This window comes from Anser cygnoides, chromosome 9, assembly GCF_040182565.1.
Source record: "Anser cygnoides isolate HZ-2024a breed goose chromosome 9, Taihu_goose_T2T_genome, whole genome shotgun sequence".
Taxonomy (NCBI): domain Eukaryota; kingdom Metazoa; phylum Chordata; class Aves; order Anseriformes; family Anatidae; genus Anser; species Anser cygnoides.
The window spans coordinates 24,677,653-24,694,105 of NC_089881.1; the positions used below are offsets into that span (position 1 = coordinate 24,677,653).

At 47.5% G+C, this 16,453-nt stretch overlaps 1 protein-coding gene across 2 annotated transcripts in view; it reads left to right on the forward strand.

The window, feature by feature from the left end:
- PPM1L (protein phosphatase, Mg2+/Mn2+ dependent 1L) overlaps nucleotides 1-16,453 on the forward strand; it is a 99,675-nt gene that overhangs the window by 20,428 nt on the left and 62,794 nt on the right. The window lies entirely within an intron of this gene.

Consider the following 16,453-nt stretch of genomic DNA (forward strand, 5'->3'; position numbering starts at 1 on the left):
CAAAGTGCCCAAGCGTTTGAATGGATATTTACAGAGGTGAGGCCACGTTGATACACAAGTTTCAGATCTGCATGTAAATTCCACACAAGTGGCCTACAATGTAAGCCAAAATGATACATGGGAACGCTTCTGTCATTTTGCTTACTTTATCCAAATTTTGGTTCTTGGATGTCGCCTCACAGGGTTACGATTCTCACCCAGCAAGACCACAGTTACGTAATTTTTAGATCTGCTCTGTATTCATGTTTACTTTGCAAAAATGTGACTTAAAATTGGTGAAAATGGTGTTAAAACGTGTAATTGGAAACAGGGAGTCTTACCGCTGTCATTCACAGCTGTATTACTGGGCGTGGAATTGAATCTTTTTCAATTTTTATAAAAATCAAAGAGTCAATTAATCTTAAATGTGGTCTGCCAGCTTAGCTTGAGCCGGTGCTTCCACGTCTGGGCACAGAGGCCGCCAGCTGATTGCCGCTGATTTAATTACATCAGTGTTGATCCATAGATGCTTTTAGATTATGAGCAGCCGTTTAAGTTTCTCGGTGAGCTGGAATAAGGGGGACCGGTCCGTGGGAAGTGTTCGCGTGCGTGCTCCTGCTCCGGGCTGAGTGCTCCGCAGCTCGTCCATCGCTACAGCTGCGGGACGGGGATGTTCAAACAGTTTTTAGTGGGCCTGATGCTTTTTAACTTGAGATCCTGCAGTAACGCTCCTGGGCCCACATCCGTACACGTACAGGCAATGTCTAAGGGCAGAGCAAGGCTCAGTAATGAGCGGTGTCTTAAATAGTTTAAAAATGTGCTAATTCGTACTACGGATAGTGCTTGCTGTGCACCACAGGTGATGGCGAAGACTTGCTGGCTCGTCCTGCTTATCCCAGAGTCCAGCCTGGATGGATTATAAACAAGTGGCTCCGGAGCAGTGGGAGTTTGGTGGAAGCACTTCTGGATGCTTCTGTGTTTGAGTGCAAGCTTGTGAGGGGTCTGGAGAACAAGTCTTACGAGGAGCGGCTGAGGGAGCTGGGCTTGTTCAGCCTGGAGAAGAGGAGGCTCAGGGGCGACCTCGTCGCTCTCTACAGCTACCTGAAAGGAGGCTGTAGAGAGGTGGGGGTTGGTCTATTCTCCCACGTGCCTGGTGACAGGACGAGGGGGAATGGGCTAAAGTTGCGACAGGGGAGTTTTAGGTTGGATGTTAGGAAGTACTTCTTTACCGAAAGGGTTATTAAGCATTGGAACGGGCTGCCCAGGGAGGTGGTGGAGTCACCATCCCTGGAGGTCTTTAAAAGACGTTTAGATGTAGAGCTTAGGGATATGGTTTAGTGGAGTACTTAGTGTTAGGTCGGAGGTTGGACTCGATGATCTTGAGGTCTCTTCCAACCTAGAAAAATCTGTGAATCTGTGAATCTGTAAAGAGGAAGAACACTGACGCTGGTCGTGGGGTTAGTTCCAGCAGATCGCTTGGTCTGCACTTGCCTGTTTTCAGTAGCGCTGTCAGACCGGAATAGTGTTTCTCCTTCCTCCCTGATGTTAGGGAGATCCAAATATTTATGGTGTAAATTGTATCTTAAAGGTGGAGTTGAGCTCTGTAAACAATCCGGGTGCGTGGATGCTTTGCTTTGCTGCCGCCCAGTTCTTCCCAGTCCTGCAGCTCCCTGCAGCCGCCCTGGCCCTGCAGTAAGGCCCCGTGCTGGTGGCTCTGTTCCCATGCACTCGGGCACCTCTGCTTTTTCCCTTGCTCTTGAGACCCTCCAGAGCCGTTCGTCTTCATCTGCCCTGCTCCGCATGCTTCCTCAGCACATGCATCGTGCCTTCGGAGCAGGGAAGCTGCAGGCAGTAGCTTGTCACCCTCGTGTCTTGAAGTGCCTTGCCCTGGCACCAGCAGCCTCTGAATCAGATCTTGGGAATGGTGCTGGACGAGATCAGTCGTGTTTTGTGACCCAAAAGGCATTAAAAAAGTGTCTGGCACTAACAGTTTTGGTCCTTGAACCTCAATGTTCAGGGCTCGCTCTTCATTTTAAGCACATCATAGACACCAGTGGATCCAGAAAAAGGAACAAAGTGCTTATATTCTGTGAGCTCTGGTTTGAATCCGCGGCCTTCAAATGAGAGCTCCCAGAACTAGTTTAAGGGCAGCAGCTGCTATAATTATGCACTCAAAGTCATACACCTCTGGCTCCACTTCTCTCTAAAATTCATTAAAGCCTTAAGGTTGCAGTGAACTCGCCAACCCAAATTCTGCCTTTCAGACCCTGCTGCCACCCCCTGCTCGAGGGCAGCATCCTGGCTCCCGCTCCCCGCTCTCCAGATAACCTTGTGGCCGTACCTTCGTCCCACGCATCCCTAGCATCCCGTGAAGCTTACACCTTCACCCGTTTAGGGGATGCTGTACCTGTACTCTGCCCGCAGCAGCAACATGGGGCCGTGCAGGGGCAGACCCCGTGCGTGCCCTGCGGCAGGACCGGGCGGACGCGGGAGCAGCTGCGCAGGGGCCCTCAGCAGTCGCTGCCTCTGACGGGGTGCTCGCCCGCCTCTGGGGCAGCGTGCCAGGGTAAGGCGAGCTGCTGCCGCTCGTGCCACGTGGCACATCCGTGCTGCTTAACGCGATCTGTGTGTTCCTAGAAGCGCCTCGACGCGCAAACCTCCGTAACGAGCTCGGGAACGCGTGCCCTGTGTGCCTTCGCAGCCAGGCAGCAGGTGACAGCGAGGCTCTTCTTGCTCAACGCCGGCTTCGGTGGCTGCCATCCCTTCGGCTGCTGACCCCTGCTCGCGTTCGCGGCGTGATCGATGTTCCCTCGCCAGCCCCGCTGCTTCGCTAGCAGCCCGGCAGGACAGACCAGTTTCCCTGGCTGGTGGCCAGCTCCCTGCCCAAGGGATCTTCGCTGTAAAAGATCATCAGGAAGATTTAATGGCCCTCGGTTTTTATTAGCCCTGCGGAGCTTCAGCTCACCCTGAACGTAATCGTGACAACAAAGAAGACGTAAGACAAGTCCAGAAGGAGGTTTCCGTGCTGACAAAGACGTGCCTACAGACAGCTCATGGTCTCAGGCTGCTAGGAGTTGTAGGCAGAGTCAGCAGCTGCTGCAAGCCGGAGAGTTTTTGGGTTGGGCAGTTGGTGCGCTTTCACTCCAGTCACTTAGCTGGTGTGAAACACTTCAGCTAGTGCTTTTATTCAAGCAGCTTAAAACTTACTGCTAAATGGAGAGATTTATTTGAAGGCTATTTAGCTTAAAAAGCATGTCATTTTTGTTACAATTTGGAGGAAAGAAAGGTTTGAAGGTGCCAGAATAGTAATAAATACTTGAGCCAGGGTGAGTAGGTGACACTGGTGAGAGTGTAAAGGGTAGCTGAAATAGCTGCCCTTCTGTGCCAGCGTTGCCTGACACTTAGGTGGCAGAGCTGTTCCTGACCTGGTCCAGGTGAGCTATCGTGATCACAGCCAAGAAATAAAAAGAACAGAACATACTTCTTGAGACCAGGCTTTCAAGTTTAGAGTCACGTGCAGGCTATGAAATAATCTGCGTGGAAAATCAGACTATTTTCTGCTCTCGTAGAAGTGTCATTCCGGGAAGGTAGCAGCTGACGTGTGGTTGCAGCTGGTGCTGAGCCGGGTGCAGGGCAGGCTCCGGGCAGCTGAGCGCTGCAGCAGAGGACGGGGGAGGAGGAGGCACCGCTGTGCCCGTTGGGTGCCGTAGCGAACCTGAGGGCGCAGCGTGGCAGCACCAAGTTCCAGTCCCGCTGCTCCTGCTGCTGATACAAATTGATTACGATGCTGAAACATTGCTGGCTCTCATCATCTCCGACCTTGTCTGATTCACAGCTGTGTGAGCAGCTGACATCGCCAGCCAGACAATCAAAGGACGTGTCTTAACTGCTAAACCACGGCGCAATTATCCGCAGCACGTCATGTCGGCAAACCTCAAAGCTCCCCTGGAGAAATGAACATTTATTTGCATTTACTTTCGGTGTTAAAATGTTATCCCTTGCAAATTTTCTCATTGTCATAAATGTTAAAAAAGCTTTCCTTTTTTTTTTCTTTTTTTTTTTTTTTTCCCAAAAATCCCCTTCAGGGGTAAACACTTGATTTTATTAAGTTCTGCTGTAATAGCTGAAACTGTCATACAGTACTGCTTTCAATCAATACACTTTTTAATGTAATAAATCTCTTTACTTTTTCATTCTCTACCAGACAGAAAACTGCTGGAGGGCACGAAACATTTCTTCCGCCAAATGAAAGTGCACGGTCCGTAATACACTTCTCTGGTGTGCCACGGCTCACTTGCACTTCTTTAAACTTGCATTTTAAACGGCACCGTGATTTATTTGCAGGTAGCATACATGTGGACTGCAGGGTTGCCTAAACTTTCCCTGAAATGTGCATTTTCCCCAAACTGCTACTGAAGCGGAGGTATTGAGGAAGGGAGAGCAGTGTGTGTGTGTTTGCATCAGCTTGCCCTAGCTGCAGGTTGCTGTAGGGCTGGGTACGTTTAATAACACGCTCCTAGCACGGCTGTCAGGCAGCCGTAGGAAAACGACTCTCAGTTTCAGTGTGCCACTGTTTATGTGCTGCCCGAGTTCCAAAACCTGGGAGATGTACGTGTGAGAGTTATTTCGGGGTGTTAGGATGAATGCTGTTTTATCTCTCTCTCTTTCTGTGCATGTTTGAGAGGAACAGAGAACATGAGTGTGCGTTTTGGCTGCGTTTCTTTATGGCTCTTTCAAGAGCACTAACAGTTTTATAACTCTGGCTGCTCTGAAAACTAAACTTTGCCCTCTTTGTTTCTACTGATGGTCATTGGTTTGCTGGCATGTATTGAGAGTCCTTATTGCTCAGGACTTCGAGAACAAAATGTGGGACCAGCTGCCTGTTTCGGAGTGCCAATTGGCACGGAAACGCCGGAGAAGAGCTCCAAGCTGCCCCTCCTTTTGCTTATGTTTCATGCATAAATATAATGTGAGGTGCTGCATTAATTCGCAGCGAGATGGATGTGACAAACTTTTCCATTTTGCACAAGATAAATGTTGTATGCTTTCATACAAAATGCATCACCCAAGTTGGACTCTTTTTTTTTTTTTTAAAAGGGGGCTTGTCTCACAACTACTATTCCAGCAGTGGTTTTGAAAGGCAAAGTAGGGTGATTGAATTCTCAGTGGATGAATGTTACATAAAAGATTTGCAATCTTTGGCAATTAGAAAATTGTTGCCGAGGTTAATGACGATATTATTTTTAACATTGAGGGCAGGAGCAATCTCCTGCCTCCAGGATGGAATTATTTCAATCAGTGCTTTAAATGAGCACTTTCTGTGATGGTTTTAATTGACAAGCATTTAAATCATCAACTTGAATTCTTTTTTTGCTTTAGTATTTATTTTAGCAATTACATCTCCTGATATACTTCTTCACATTATCTGTATCTTGTATTGTTTGGGGAAAGGGGAATGGTACATGCTATCAAATTCTTCCTTGAGATTTTTTTTCCCCTGTTTTTGTGTGGATATCATAACTGTAAATAGAAGCAGGAGAAAAATAAGAGACCAAATAATGTATCTACATTTGTTAGGAGTTACAGAATGATTGCTACTAGAACTAATTGTGTTAAATGTTTTAATGCCGTGGAGTGTGAATTGATTTGAGACATACTTTTGGGACTTTAAAGGTTGATTTTGTGTTGGAGGTGTTCTTACCAAGCATCTCTTCCTGAAACCTGGGCTTTGTGGCCAGACCGTTGGTTACGAGGTCAGGCACTGTCTCCTCAGGCTCCATTTCTAAGTTGAATTACAACAGGACAGGTAAGAATTGGAAGTACTGCTCTGCAGTCAAGCTAACCTACCAGCTCTTCAGAGAGAACGATCGTAAGACAGGCAGTAATTTCAAAAGCCCCAAACATTTTCCTGGTTTGGAGAACCTGCCGTCCCGCAAGGCATTTGCTGGAGCGTTGGTGTAAATCTGCTCGAAGGCTCTGTCCTGGTGGCTCTGGTAGAAGGTGGCACCTTGACACTACGACCTCAGTAACCGTTCTTCCCTCTAACCTTCAGAGGCAAACATGTACAGTTCATAACCTGTTATTCCAATCAGCTGTCTTACTAAGGCGATAGTTTCTCTTCTCAAGCATGTTCTCAAACCAGAAAGAGCAGCGCTCGTCTGCCTGCTAGCGGTGCCCAGCCAGGCAGGATGGCAGCTGCATCCTGGCCCAAGTCTGCATCTCGCTTCACTGGAAGGATGTTCTGAGTAGCTCAGCGTCGCTCTTGGGATGTGTCGGTTTTGCTCTCCTCGCTTTAAGTTCCCCGAGCTGGAGTTTGTATATTCTAAAGTGTTCATGTAAACTTTCAAGACTGGCAATTGACATAGCTGCTTCTAATAAACTAAACAAGGCTGTAATGCCAAGGCAGAAGAGCCAAAAGAGAGTGTATCCAGCTGCATATTGGAATTAGTTGTTTCAAACCTAAGTTTTAAAAGCTTTTTTGGCACGTGGGTTATGCATCCCTTATTAAGGGAAAACCTGACGGTGAAGGAAGACGAGAATCATGTTGATGAATAATAGGAAAGGACACAACCTCAAACCTATTACGGTGCAGAGAGATTTTTACTGGAATGTTTTGTTACTGAGCTTCCCAGCACTCCCAATTGATTGGGAGAGCAGAATACAATTTGAGTGACAAACGCCGTTTAACGTTAATTGAGATTATTTTTATATACAAGTTGCAAACTCAGTAGTTTGTCTGTCCCGGGGGCTTTAAGTTTACCTGGCTGAGCTTCTCATCCAAAGTATTTCAAAAGTATATCGGGAGAAAACATTATACCTCTGTGAACAGGTGTTTTCGGATCACTTTACAGGCTTAAATTTCTGTTTATGTCCCTTGGCTGATCTGCTACAAGTCAGCAATACAACTGAAAATAGAACTTTGTAGTCCCCCTGCTTTTCTCTCCCAGGTGCAACTGAGCCTTTTTGCTCTGTCAGGCACCAATATCATTAACTGTGTAGCTTCCAGGTTGATTTTCTTTTTAAAGTAACCTGCCTGCTGCTTTTTGCAATCTTCAGCTTCTTTTCTCTTTATGTGGTTATCAAGAAAATAATGGCGCCTAAGACCTGGGAGCATCAATGCTTTCTCCACATCAGCACCACGGATCGTGGGGGTCACCCTTCATACCAGAGCACGGTGTTGCTGTGTCCCTGCCCTGCGAGCAGCTCTGATGTAAACCTGAGCGGGCTGGGGCTTCTCGCCCGGCACCGCTCAGTGCCTTAGCACTGAACTCTCGTCGCCACGGGTTGATTTTACAACACAAAATGAGCAGTACGGAACAGTGCGAATAAGTAGGAGATCCCCTCCTCTGCCTGTATGCTAACACGAATGACGTCGGATGAAATTTCCTGAATTGCTCTGTCTAGACAAACAAGAAGAAAATACTTTAAATAAAAAAGAAATGTTTGCGAAATGCCAGAACATTTAATTTTGTCGTATTTTAAATGAATTCTTTCAGCATTTTGTTTTGAAACAGATTTTTTGGCGTAAAAACTACTGGAAGTAACAAGGCACGGATGTGTGAAGCCGACCGGCTCTATTAGACAGGACGAGGGTGAGGAGCGCAGCCGTTCCTCTGTAAGTGAGCTCCCAGCCCGCTGCCTGACGTCGTAGCTCACAGTGGGTCCCACGAACTCATCCCGCGTGGGAGCTGTGAGGCTGGCACCGTATTGGTCACTTCTGGAGCTAGAGGGGGTCTGCCTGGCAGTGTCAGGGGCTGGGATGTAGCTGCCTGTAATCCCTGCTACCTAATGGGGTAGCTCGCAGAGCTCCCAGGCCTTCTCTGCGGTGCTGCCTAGGGGGAGAAGCTGAACTGCATCGTGGTGCTCACCTGCTTCTCTGGAAGGGAGACGCGCTGTTCTCTGTCCTTGCCAACCCGAGTCTTTCAGTATGGGGAGCTAACGGCAGGGCTTGAAAACTTGGCATAATGTGCTCTCTCTTGAGCAACATAAAGGAGAGTCACTGCAAGCAACTGCACTGCTTGCAATTTAACGACTGCAGGTGTTGCGGCTTGGGCTCCTGAGGCAGCACTCCTTCTTCACTCCGATTTTCTGGTGCTGAAAGGAGAGTTAAATAAATGCCCTGCAGGACTAACGTCTTCTGGAAGCTGCTGCTTTTGATCCAGGAGACCAGCTTCAAAGAGCCTGGGTTGTGACCACAGCAGCAACGTGGAGCCTGGAAGGAGTATGGTTAATGTGGTCTATTTGGTTTTGGCTTTTAGTTATGTTGATAAAACACTCAAGACTGACCTGATGTTTACTGAATTAAAGTTCTTTATCGCAAGAAGATCGCTCTAAGCAGTGAGGAGGGTTTCAAGGAAGAAGGATGGGTTGAGAACAATAAAAGGGAATTAAATTACAGTTGGGGATGAGGGTCTCTGCTCTTATCATGCAGATAAGAGCATGCATATAGCATTCCCTCCTCCATATAGCCACATGAGGAGGGAAATCAAATGAAGCAAATGACAAAAGCATGCGTGTATCCCAGCCCATCGGGGTTCTTACTGTCGCCTGAGGCCCCTAGCTTGAACAGCTCCGTGCCAGTGGGAAAAACCTGCAGGTGTTGGTTGTGTGCAGCCAGAGATCAGTGAGGTACTGGGCGGGAGGGAGGTTGAAAGAGATAATGAGGGCCTGAAAGGCGCAAATATATAAATATTTTGTAGAGAGAAGTTGTTAGCGGCCTGGGCTGTGGGCTGCCAGGCAGCACAGATGCTCCACTACACAGCTTCAGATTGTCCCACTGCTGCCGTGTCTGCTTCCATCATTAAGCATCACGCCATAATACGCAAGAACTTACTTAAACGTTGGAGTTCAGGAGCTCGCCATGAAGCTGTCTTTGTAGGCTGAAGATGAGGCACGACGCTCCGGGGAAGCTGTTCTCACTGATGCGTCTCTGCAGAAGCAGGGTCCTGCAGAGCGCGGCTCCCAGTGACGTGCTTTAGGGGTCCGAGCACCTCCTCGCATCCGGATTTTGAACACTCTGGCCTCTGATTCACACCGGCGTGCACAGGTGCCCAGACGGGGAGCTGTAGAAGTCTGGTGGCACTGGCAGTGCTCCGTAAGTGCTTTGCATTTTTGTCCTCTAGCTGTGGTGCTGTAGGTTGACAAACTAGGGAAGCGCACGGGCTGCCCTGGGAGCTGTTGGAGCTCCCTGTGCTTCAGGAGGGCGCTCAGAGCCCCGGGATCCGCAGGGGCAGCTCGCCTCCTTGATGTCCAACCGTCCTTTGCTGGTCCCTGTTCTGGGACGTTCTTATTGCACCTGCAATAATTTCCAATGTTTGAGACAATTTGAACCAGTCGCAATTAGTAAACATGTTACTGATCTCTTATTTGCATGAACTTGGAAAAAAAAAGGGGAACTAATTAAATGACAGCTGAATTACAAAGGGACCAAAGTGATGATGGGCTTAACTGCGTGGTGCGTGGCTCACGTAGCTGTCAGGTACGTGGGGAGTCACAGCTGATGGACCTGAAAGGGGAGACATAAGTGCAGCCTTTCTTATGGCCATCTTCCTCTTTCATTAGGAGAATTTACAGTGTTGTGGGACACTATTCATAGCTTAAAATCTCAATATATCGAAGAACAGGAACTGAAGATCTCATCAGTCCAAAGTGAGAGTTGAGGGAAGGTTTAAAAAGTAAGTGAAACGAGGCAAGTTTTTTTTCCCTTCCGTCACAGAGAAAAACAGTCCATTAGCTGCCTTCTTGGTTCATTCCAGTGAGGCTGAGAACATCTGTTCCAGCTTGCAAACAAAGGTTGGAACAAGGGTCAGGAGAGGACCCTGGTGCCGAGCCAAGTTACGGAGGCTGGCTTTGCTGTGCGCTCGTTTGTGTGCGGAATCATCGTGGACACCGACTGCTGCTTCTGCCCCCGCACCTCCCGAGGCCAGGCACCACAACGAGAAGTTTCTGAGTTTTCGTAGGCGTTCGTCAGTCCTGCTTGTTTCCCTTGCGTTGTTTCCAAAGCTCTCGATGTTGAGCCGTTTGCTGTTTGGGACAGAAGTGAAGAAGGAAGGACGACTGCTCTGTGAGCGAGATGCGTTGACTTTTAATATCGTCCTGTGCGTTACTGGGTATTTGCGGGTTGCGCTGAGAGAGGTGATACAGGAATGAGATGTAAAAATGCAGTTGCAGAGGTTTCGGTATCGCTCATCTAATCGCAGTGTGCTGCCGTAATGTACTGAAGGGGCTGCACAGAGCCGGCTCCTGCTTTGCTGTGCGAGTTCTTAATCGGGAAAAAGAGCATCTTGCACAGAAGCCTGAGGCAGTAGCAGATATACCACTCATCTTAAATCGTTCTTGAGAAGAGGAGGAATACTGCGATGGAATACGCGGTCGTATCAGGTTACGGTGGTTTGGAGACCACAGGCGCTGCTGTGGCTGTGACGGAGCCTGGGCACCGTGACTTGTGCAGCTGCCGCGGTGCTCTGAGCCTGATAACGCTGTGCCCAGTTAGCCTCGGCGGCTCTCCGTGCTACAACAGCCACACGCTAGCAATGTGCAAAGAAGCCATTTAAAATCGGCACTTCGGTGCGGGAGTATAGGTTATCTGCGGTATAAATACTTCTTCTGTCTCCTCCAGACCTACTTAATTCCCCGTCATTTTACTCAGCCCCAAAGTTGAAATGTTTAACTGCTTAAATAAAATATTTGAGAGCTATTACAGGGCTTAATACTTGATGTTTGCGCATGAAACCAGATCCCAGCTCATTAGGGTGAAATGGAGATTTCTAGCTAATAAGAGACGATAAAAGTGCTGTTTTATGTTCTGCTGTACGAGAGAATTTAGTGCTAATTATTTATTCTGTGGGCATGAGGTTTGTTATTTTACATACAGCTTTTAAAGTACAGACTTTAAATCCTGATGTCCTGCCTTGAAACTCGGTTTCAGTCTGAATTTGACGATCTGGATTTAGGCTCTTTTGGAAGCCAGAGAGGCTTGCAAAGCAGTAGCTAGCCCTATATCTGGATTTCATCAGTGCTAGTAATTCCTCCCGTTTTTCTGGACAAGAAATCTGCATATGTACTCGTTCAATAAATCAGGCGTGGGCAGGAATGCATGGCGTGGTTGGCCATAGTGCACACGTAAACAGCGTGAGGTCAGACTCCAAAATGCTGCTGCTCTTTTTAAGTTGAAAGCAGATAATAACCATAAATGTTTTATACACCGAAAGTATATTTAGTGGAGGTTTTATTAATAGCTAAAAGAGGTCGTCTTTAAAACAACAGCTCTCGTTACGTGCGTGTATGTTTAAGACCAGTGACGTTCTGCTGTCATTGCTTATGGGTATGCAACTTGCAGCTTGGTGATTTGACTCTGGCAGCTGGTGAGCTGTAAGCCTCAGCGTCAGTGCAAACGGGATTTAACGAAGGAGGAGGTTGGAGAGTTTGTTGGAGTAACTATTTACTCCTGCTTTAGAAAGGGTGCTTCAAACTGCCCTTAAAGAGAAGTTCATCAATTTTTTAAATTGCCCATCCAGTAAAAATTGCAGATTTATGTTGGCTGAATAATTCGTCGCTCCCTGGTTGTAATCCTGGTATGACTGCTGCCTTTCCAGCTGCAGATTAAAGTTCTCAACAGTTCTTCAGTTGCCTTCATCTAGCTGAAATGGAAACTGAACTTTGAGACCAAAGAGAGAGAAGACTTGCGGTGTACGAGCCTGTAAAGACCGAGATGAGGAAGAACAAAAAGAGGGTAGGAATTGTGGCGTTGTGCAGCTGTATCAAACTCCTTTTGGCTTTTCATTAGGTTGTCCAGAACTAGTGGGCTGTCCTTTCCTGACTCTCCCAGCTGGTGTTTTCAGCCCTTGCTCGGCTGCCAGAAGACGACTGGAATGACAGCTATTTGTTGGGGCAGGGAACGCCTCGGTGGACAGCAGTCTCGCTCCGCGGGAGCTGGTTCAAAGACTGTTGAACTAATGTGCACTACCACAGGAAAACAGCCCGTGAAACCCACGTAAAGTAGGAGATATAACCCGATTTTAAAAGTTTTATCCCGACTCAAAGAAAAGATGGAGATTTCTTTAGCAGAAAGGTGAGAATACTTGAAGGAAACATCGTGACATTTCACAATCTGAAAAAGAACAACATCTCACTGGAAATCTGCAGCTTGAGGGCTACAGCTGCTCCTCTACAGGATTTGTCCGAGCTAAGTGTCAAGAATGGAGTGGTCAAGAAAAGATGTCTAGAGGATGAAGATGAATCTGAAAGCATTACTGGCCTTTGGGTCTTTATTAGACAAGAGGCTCCTGAAGATTTGTTAGTTTAGATTATTCTGTGTGAAAAAATAGGAAACTTTTAACATATCTCTGTCCTGTGTTAGAAAGTATGTCAGAGCTTGAGCATCTGTTGTGTAAATTGAGCCACATAAATGGAGCGGTGATATACGAAAACTTGTTTTGATAATTCTTGCATTGTGGAAACTGCATTTTGCTTACAAAACATTTTGAGTGTCTATTGTAAATGTGCCTTTTAAAAGGATGTTTGTGTTATTACTGGATTTATTAGTCCCATTTAAAGTTAATCCCGTCTTAAGAAAATTACTTCTCTTTAGAGAAAATAATGCTGTTTTAAAATCTGGATCCAGTTATATTTGTGCTCTGTGGTTATTTCATTTTTTCCAGTCCCAACAGATGATTGTTTTCCACCGTGATGCTTCAGTCTGGTTCTGAGGTAACGACCATCCTGTGGCAACCACTGATTGCATTAGTGGCCTCCCGAGTTCAGCGAACGGTTTTGTTTTCAACAGTTCAGTTTGAAAATCTGGCTTACGTCTTACAGAAGGTAGAAGAGAAAATTTTGCCCCAGGCTAAGGGCTGTTTACCCCGAACAATTACAACTTTTCAGTCTGAGTCTGCTTATTGTTCAGTGCACCAAAATGCGTACGTTTTTAATTTCGGAACCACTTGGCAGAAATCAGGCACCAGGGTCGTTCTGGTTGGGAGCCTTTGGATGCTGAAGGTGAGACCATTTCTTTATTTTACCACCTGAGCAGCTTTATTGCAGGAAAGCATGGCTGTCTCCTAAGGTTGTGAGAGGCAAGAAAAGCACATCTGGGGAATGCCCGCTACAGCTGTGCTGCAAGCTGCAGGATACTTGCTGGCAGAGCAAGCGTGTCTGGGAGAAGAAATTAAAGTAGTTTGAATTCATCTTGTTGCTCTAGAAGCGAAAAAAGCAGTTGAAACGGAACTCATCTGTAATTTGATGATGTTTTGACTGGTCACAGGCAGTTTTCTTCAGTGCTCTACGGTTAAATAAAGAAGAAAAAATAGTAGTCGTGTTCCAGGAGATCTCAAAATATTTTCCATAGCTACAACAGTGAAGAACCAATAAGCACAGCATAATAATCGTACAACACTGAATTCCACATAGCCAGAAACTGTGCAGATTTTTTTCATGCATGCTTTTTTGTTTGAACGTCTTCCCCTCCAAGCCTGCCTCTAGTTGCGTGAGATGACCGCGGCAGGACAGCTCGCAGGGCGGTGAGCTGCTAGCCTCTCTTGCTGCCTGATGTAACGTGGTATCACTCTGTCTGCTTTTTCTCCTACATCAAACAAACAAACAAAAACCTACTTTGCACTCGACTTCTGCTTATAATCAGGCAAAAACGTCTTACTGTTTTCTGGGAACACGACTGCACAGAGGGGCAGGACCGGGGGACTACGCGCTCGAGTGATTGGCCTGAGCAACCGTGCCTGTGGACTACCCTGCGAGGAGGATGGATTTTCTTTCTTTGCGACGCATGGAGCTCCAGTTGGTATTCTTAATTATACATGAAATTAAATATACATTTCTTCCGAGGCAGGATTTTATAAGTGTTTGTACATGTTTTCCAAGAAATGGTCCTCCTTTGCCTTATCGGAAAGGCCCCAGCTATTATACACAAATGGTACAAGCAAATGCCAGCTAATTCTTCCTCTGTGACAAGCCCTGAACGCCTGCAACCAGCCTTTCCTGCCGCTAAGTTAGAGGTGTGTCGGGAGAGAAGGAGCATCCAAACTAGAGGCCCTGGTTAAATGTCTATGGCACTGGAAGAAATTCATTTACCAGGCAGCTTTCCTGGGACACGCGCCTTTTGATTTAGTTTGCCAGCAGTAACAGGAGCAGTGTGTGTTAGGTGTTTGTATTTGCGCATGTACACACGGGCTCAGTATTGTCAAGCCCTGGTGTTTAAATGCAGAAATAAAAACCCTCGGTGTGATATTGGACGCTAAATGTTTGCATGAGACTTCATCTTAACGCATCAGAAAGTGGCAACAGTTCATGGAGATTTCGTGCTGAATTCCGAGGCCATTTTGGCAAGAAGGAAATAGAGCAAGCTGTGACTGCACGGAGGCCTGGAACACACCAGAAATGTCCTAGAGGCACAGTGGGAATTCTTCTCATGTAGCAGTTCTTGGCCCCATTAAGCGACTGGGAAGCAGAATCAAACTCTGCGGATTAAAACTTTGTGAAACAGGTGTTAAAATTTTAATAGGTTCTGATTAGTCCTAGGGACTGGGGGATTTAAAAAAATAATTGAGCAAGTGGTTCCTGAGTTACGTATTTCCAGCTGATCAAAAACTCTGTGCTAGACCGTTAGCCTGTCAGAGGTGCCTCTGTGGAAGAAAGGCAGATGTGGTACCCGCTGGCATCAAAGAGCAGAGAGAGCTCGGGAGTCGTTTGCTTTTCAGGTGCTCGTCCTGGTATTCTCTGCCTCTGAGAAGGAGAAACACCTGCAGCAGGAATACTTTTATACTAGGAAAAATGCCCTAAGGGGTCTGAAATGTTGTCTAAACATTTGTTGAAAATCTCTTAGAAAACCTTCAATGTGATCAATACTTTTTTTTTTTTTTGACTATTGTGTGTCTTTTTTTTTCTAAAAAAAAAAAAAAAGGCAGAAAACAATTCTGGCAGAACATTTCAGTTTCTGGACACGGTTAAAAAGCACTGATCTGCAGTGAGTGATGCAGTGTAAAGTCAGAGCGGGTGTTATCAGGAGATTTGCCATCTCTTTCCTGCTCTTTCTTTTCAAATTCATCAAAACCAGCTCGAACCAGACTTCCCCAGGCTGTAGTCTGTATTTTCTTAGTGTTCAGCTGTATCCAGAGGTGCTGGCGGATTGACATTTGCTTTGTTTGCACTAAATGACTTTACGCCAACATACAGGTCCGAAAAACCTGTCGGGTTTCCTGTTTCACCCAACCCCGTGCAAGGGCAAGCTGCCAGCAGGTGGGGAGCTCCCGTTCCCTGTGCTTCTCCTCCCTCTTCCCCAGGTGTTCTCCGTGGTCCTGGGGCCACACAGCCACGGGCTCCCAAACGTCCCGTGGCCCTCTCTTCTGCCTGATGCCAGAGATGCCCAGCTCCCAAAGGATCAACCCCTTTTGTTCTGTCCCAGCTGCTGTGATTTTAGCAGATCCTCAGTTATTGCACCTGCCTTTTAACAGGCATCTCTACCTTCTGCCTACCCCGCTTGTTTTCTTTTTCTGGACACTCAAAACACCGCAGGTAGAAGTTTTCTGCCTCACTGTTAGATGAGCTCTCCGTGGACTTTGTTTCCTCCACAGCTTCACTGCTAAAATAACCAAAAAAAAAAAAAGGACATTCCTAATTGCACAGCTCCCCGGAGGTGCTGGCCTAGTAAGGACGTAGCAGCTTCTCAGCTGCGCAGACTGGAACGAGGCTGCTCCCTGCAGCTGGGCCGGTGGTACCTCCTCAGGCAAAGCGACGTGGGGTTTTGTGGGGTCTGCTTTAATCGCTAATAGCCTGCTCCGTCACGGTAAACAAATACCCTGCGGAGCTTCTCCACCGAGATGAGCGTGCCTCTTCTAACCAGCTCTGTTCTTTCCAGCGAAGTAGCCAACGCCAGCCGGCGAGTTCAAAGCCACCCGCCTGTGTTCGTCAGGATCCGGCCCCGGGGGAAGAGCCAGGCAGACCAAGGCAGCGTGGTGCTGGGCCCAACCGGCTGCAGCTTCTCTTCTCTGCCGTCGTGCCCAGCTGTGCCTGTGCTCTCAGCTGCCGTGTCGTAAGGCACAGAGACGTTCAGTTATTCCGGAGGAAGACGGAGCCTGGGAAGGCGGCGTTCAGTTCTCACCCAGGCACGAGTCTCACAGCTCACCCGCTGAACGCCGAGGTGCTCAGCGGTAGGAACCAGGATGTGGTGGCGGGGTGTCGGGCTGATCTGAAGGAGGCCCTTTCCCCTTGCTGCTGGCCCAGACCTTGCCTTCCTCCTGCCCTGACGCTTGACTGACTGGCAAGAGGGGCTTCAGGAAGCTGAATTGGCAGAAGCTTTCTTTTTTTTCCCCCCAGCCGGTGGCTGCAGGCTTGAACTAACGCTAGAGCCAGCGTGAAGGGAGGAGAGGGAACGTGGGGCAGGGACCTCTGGGTTTCTCTGTACAAAGATTGTACTTTCAGACACTTGTTTTTCTGTGCAACCCTGGCAGAAAGAACCTGCTTTGCC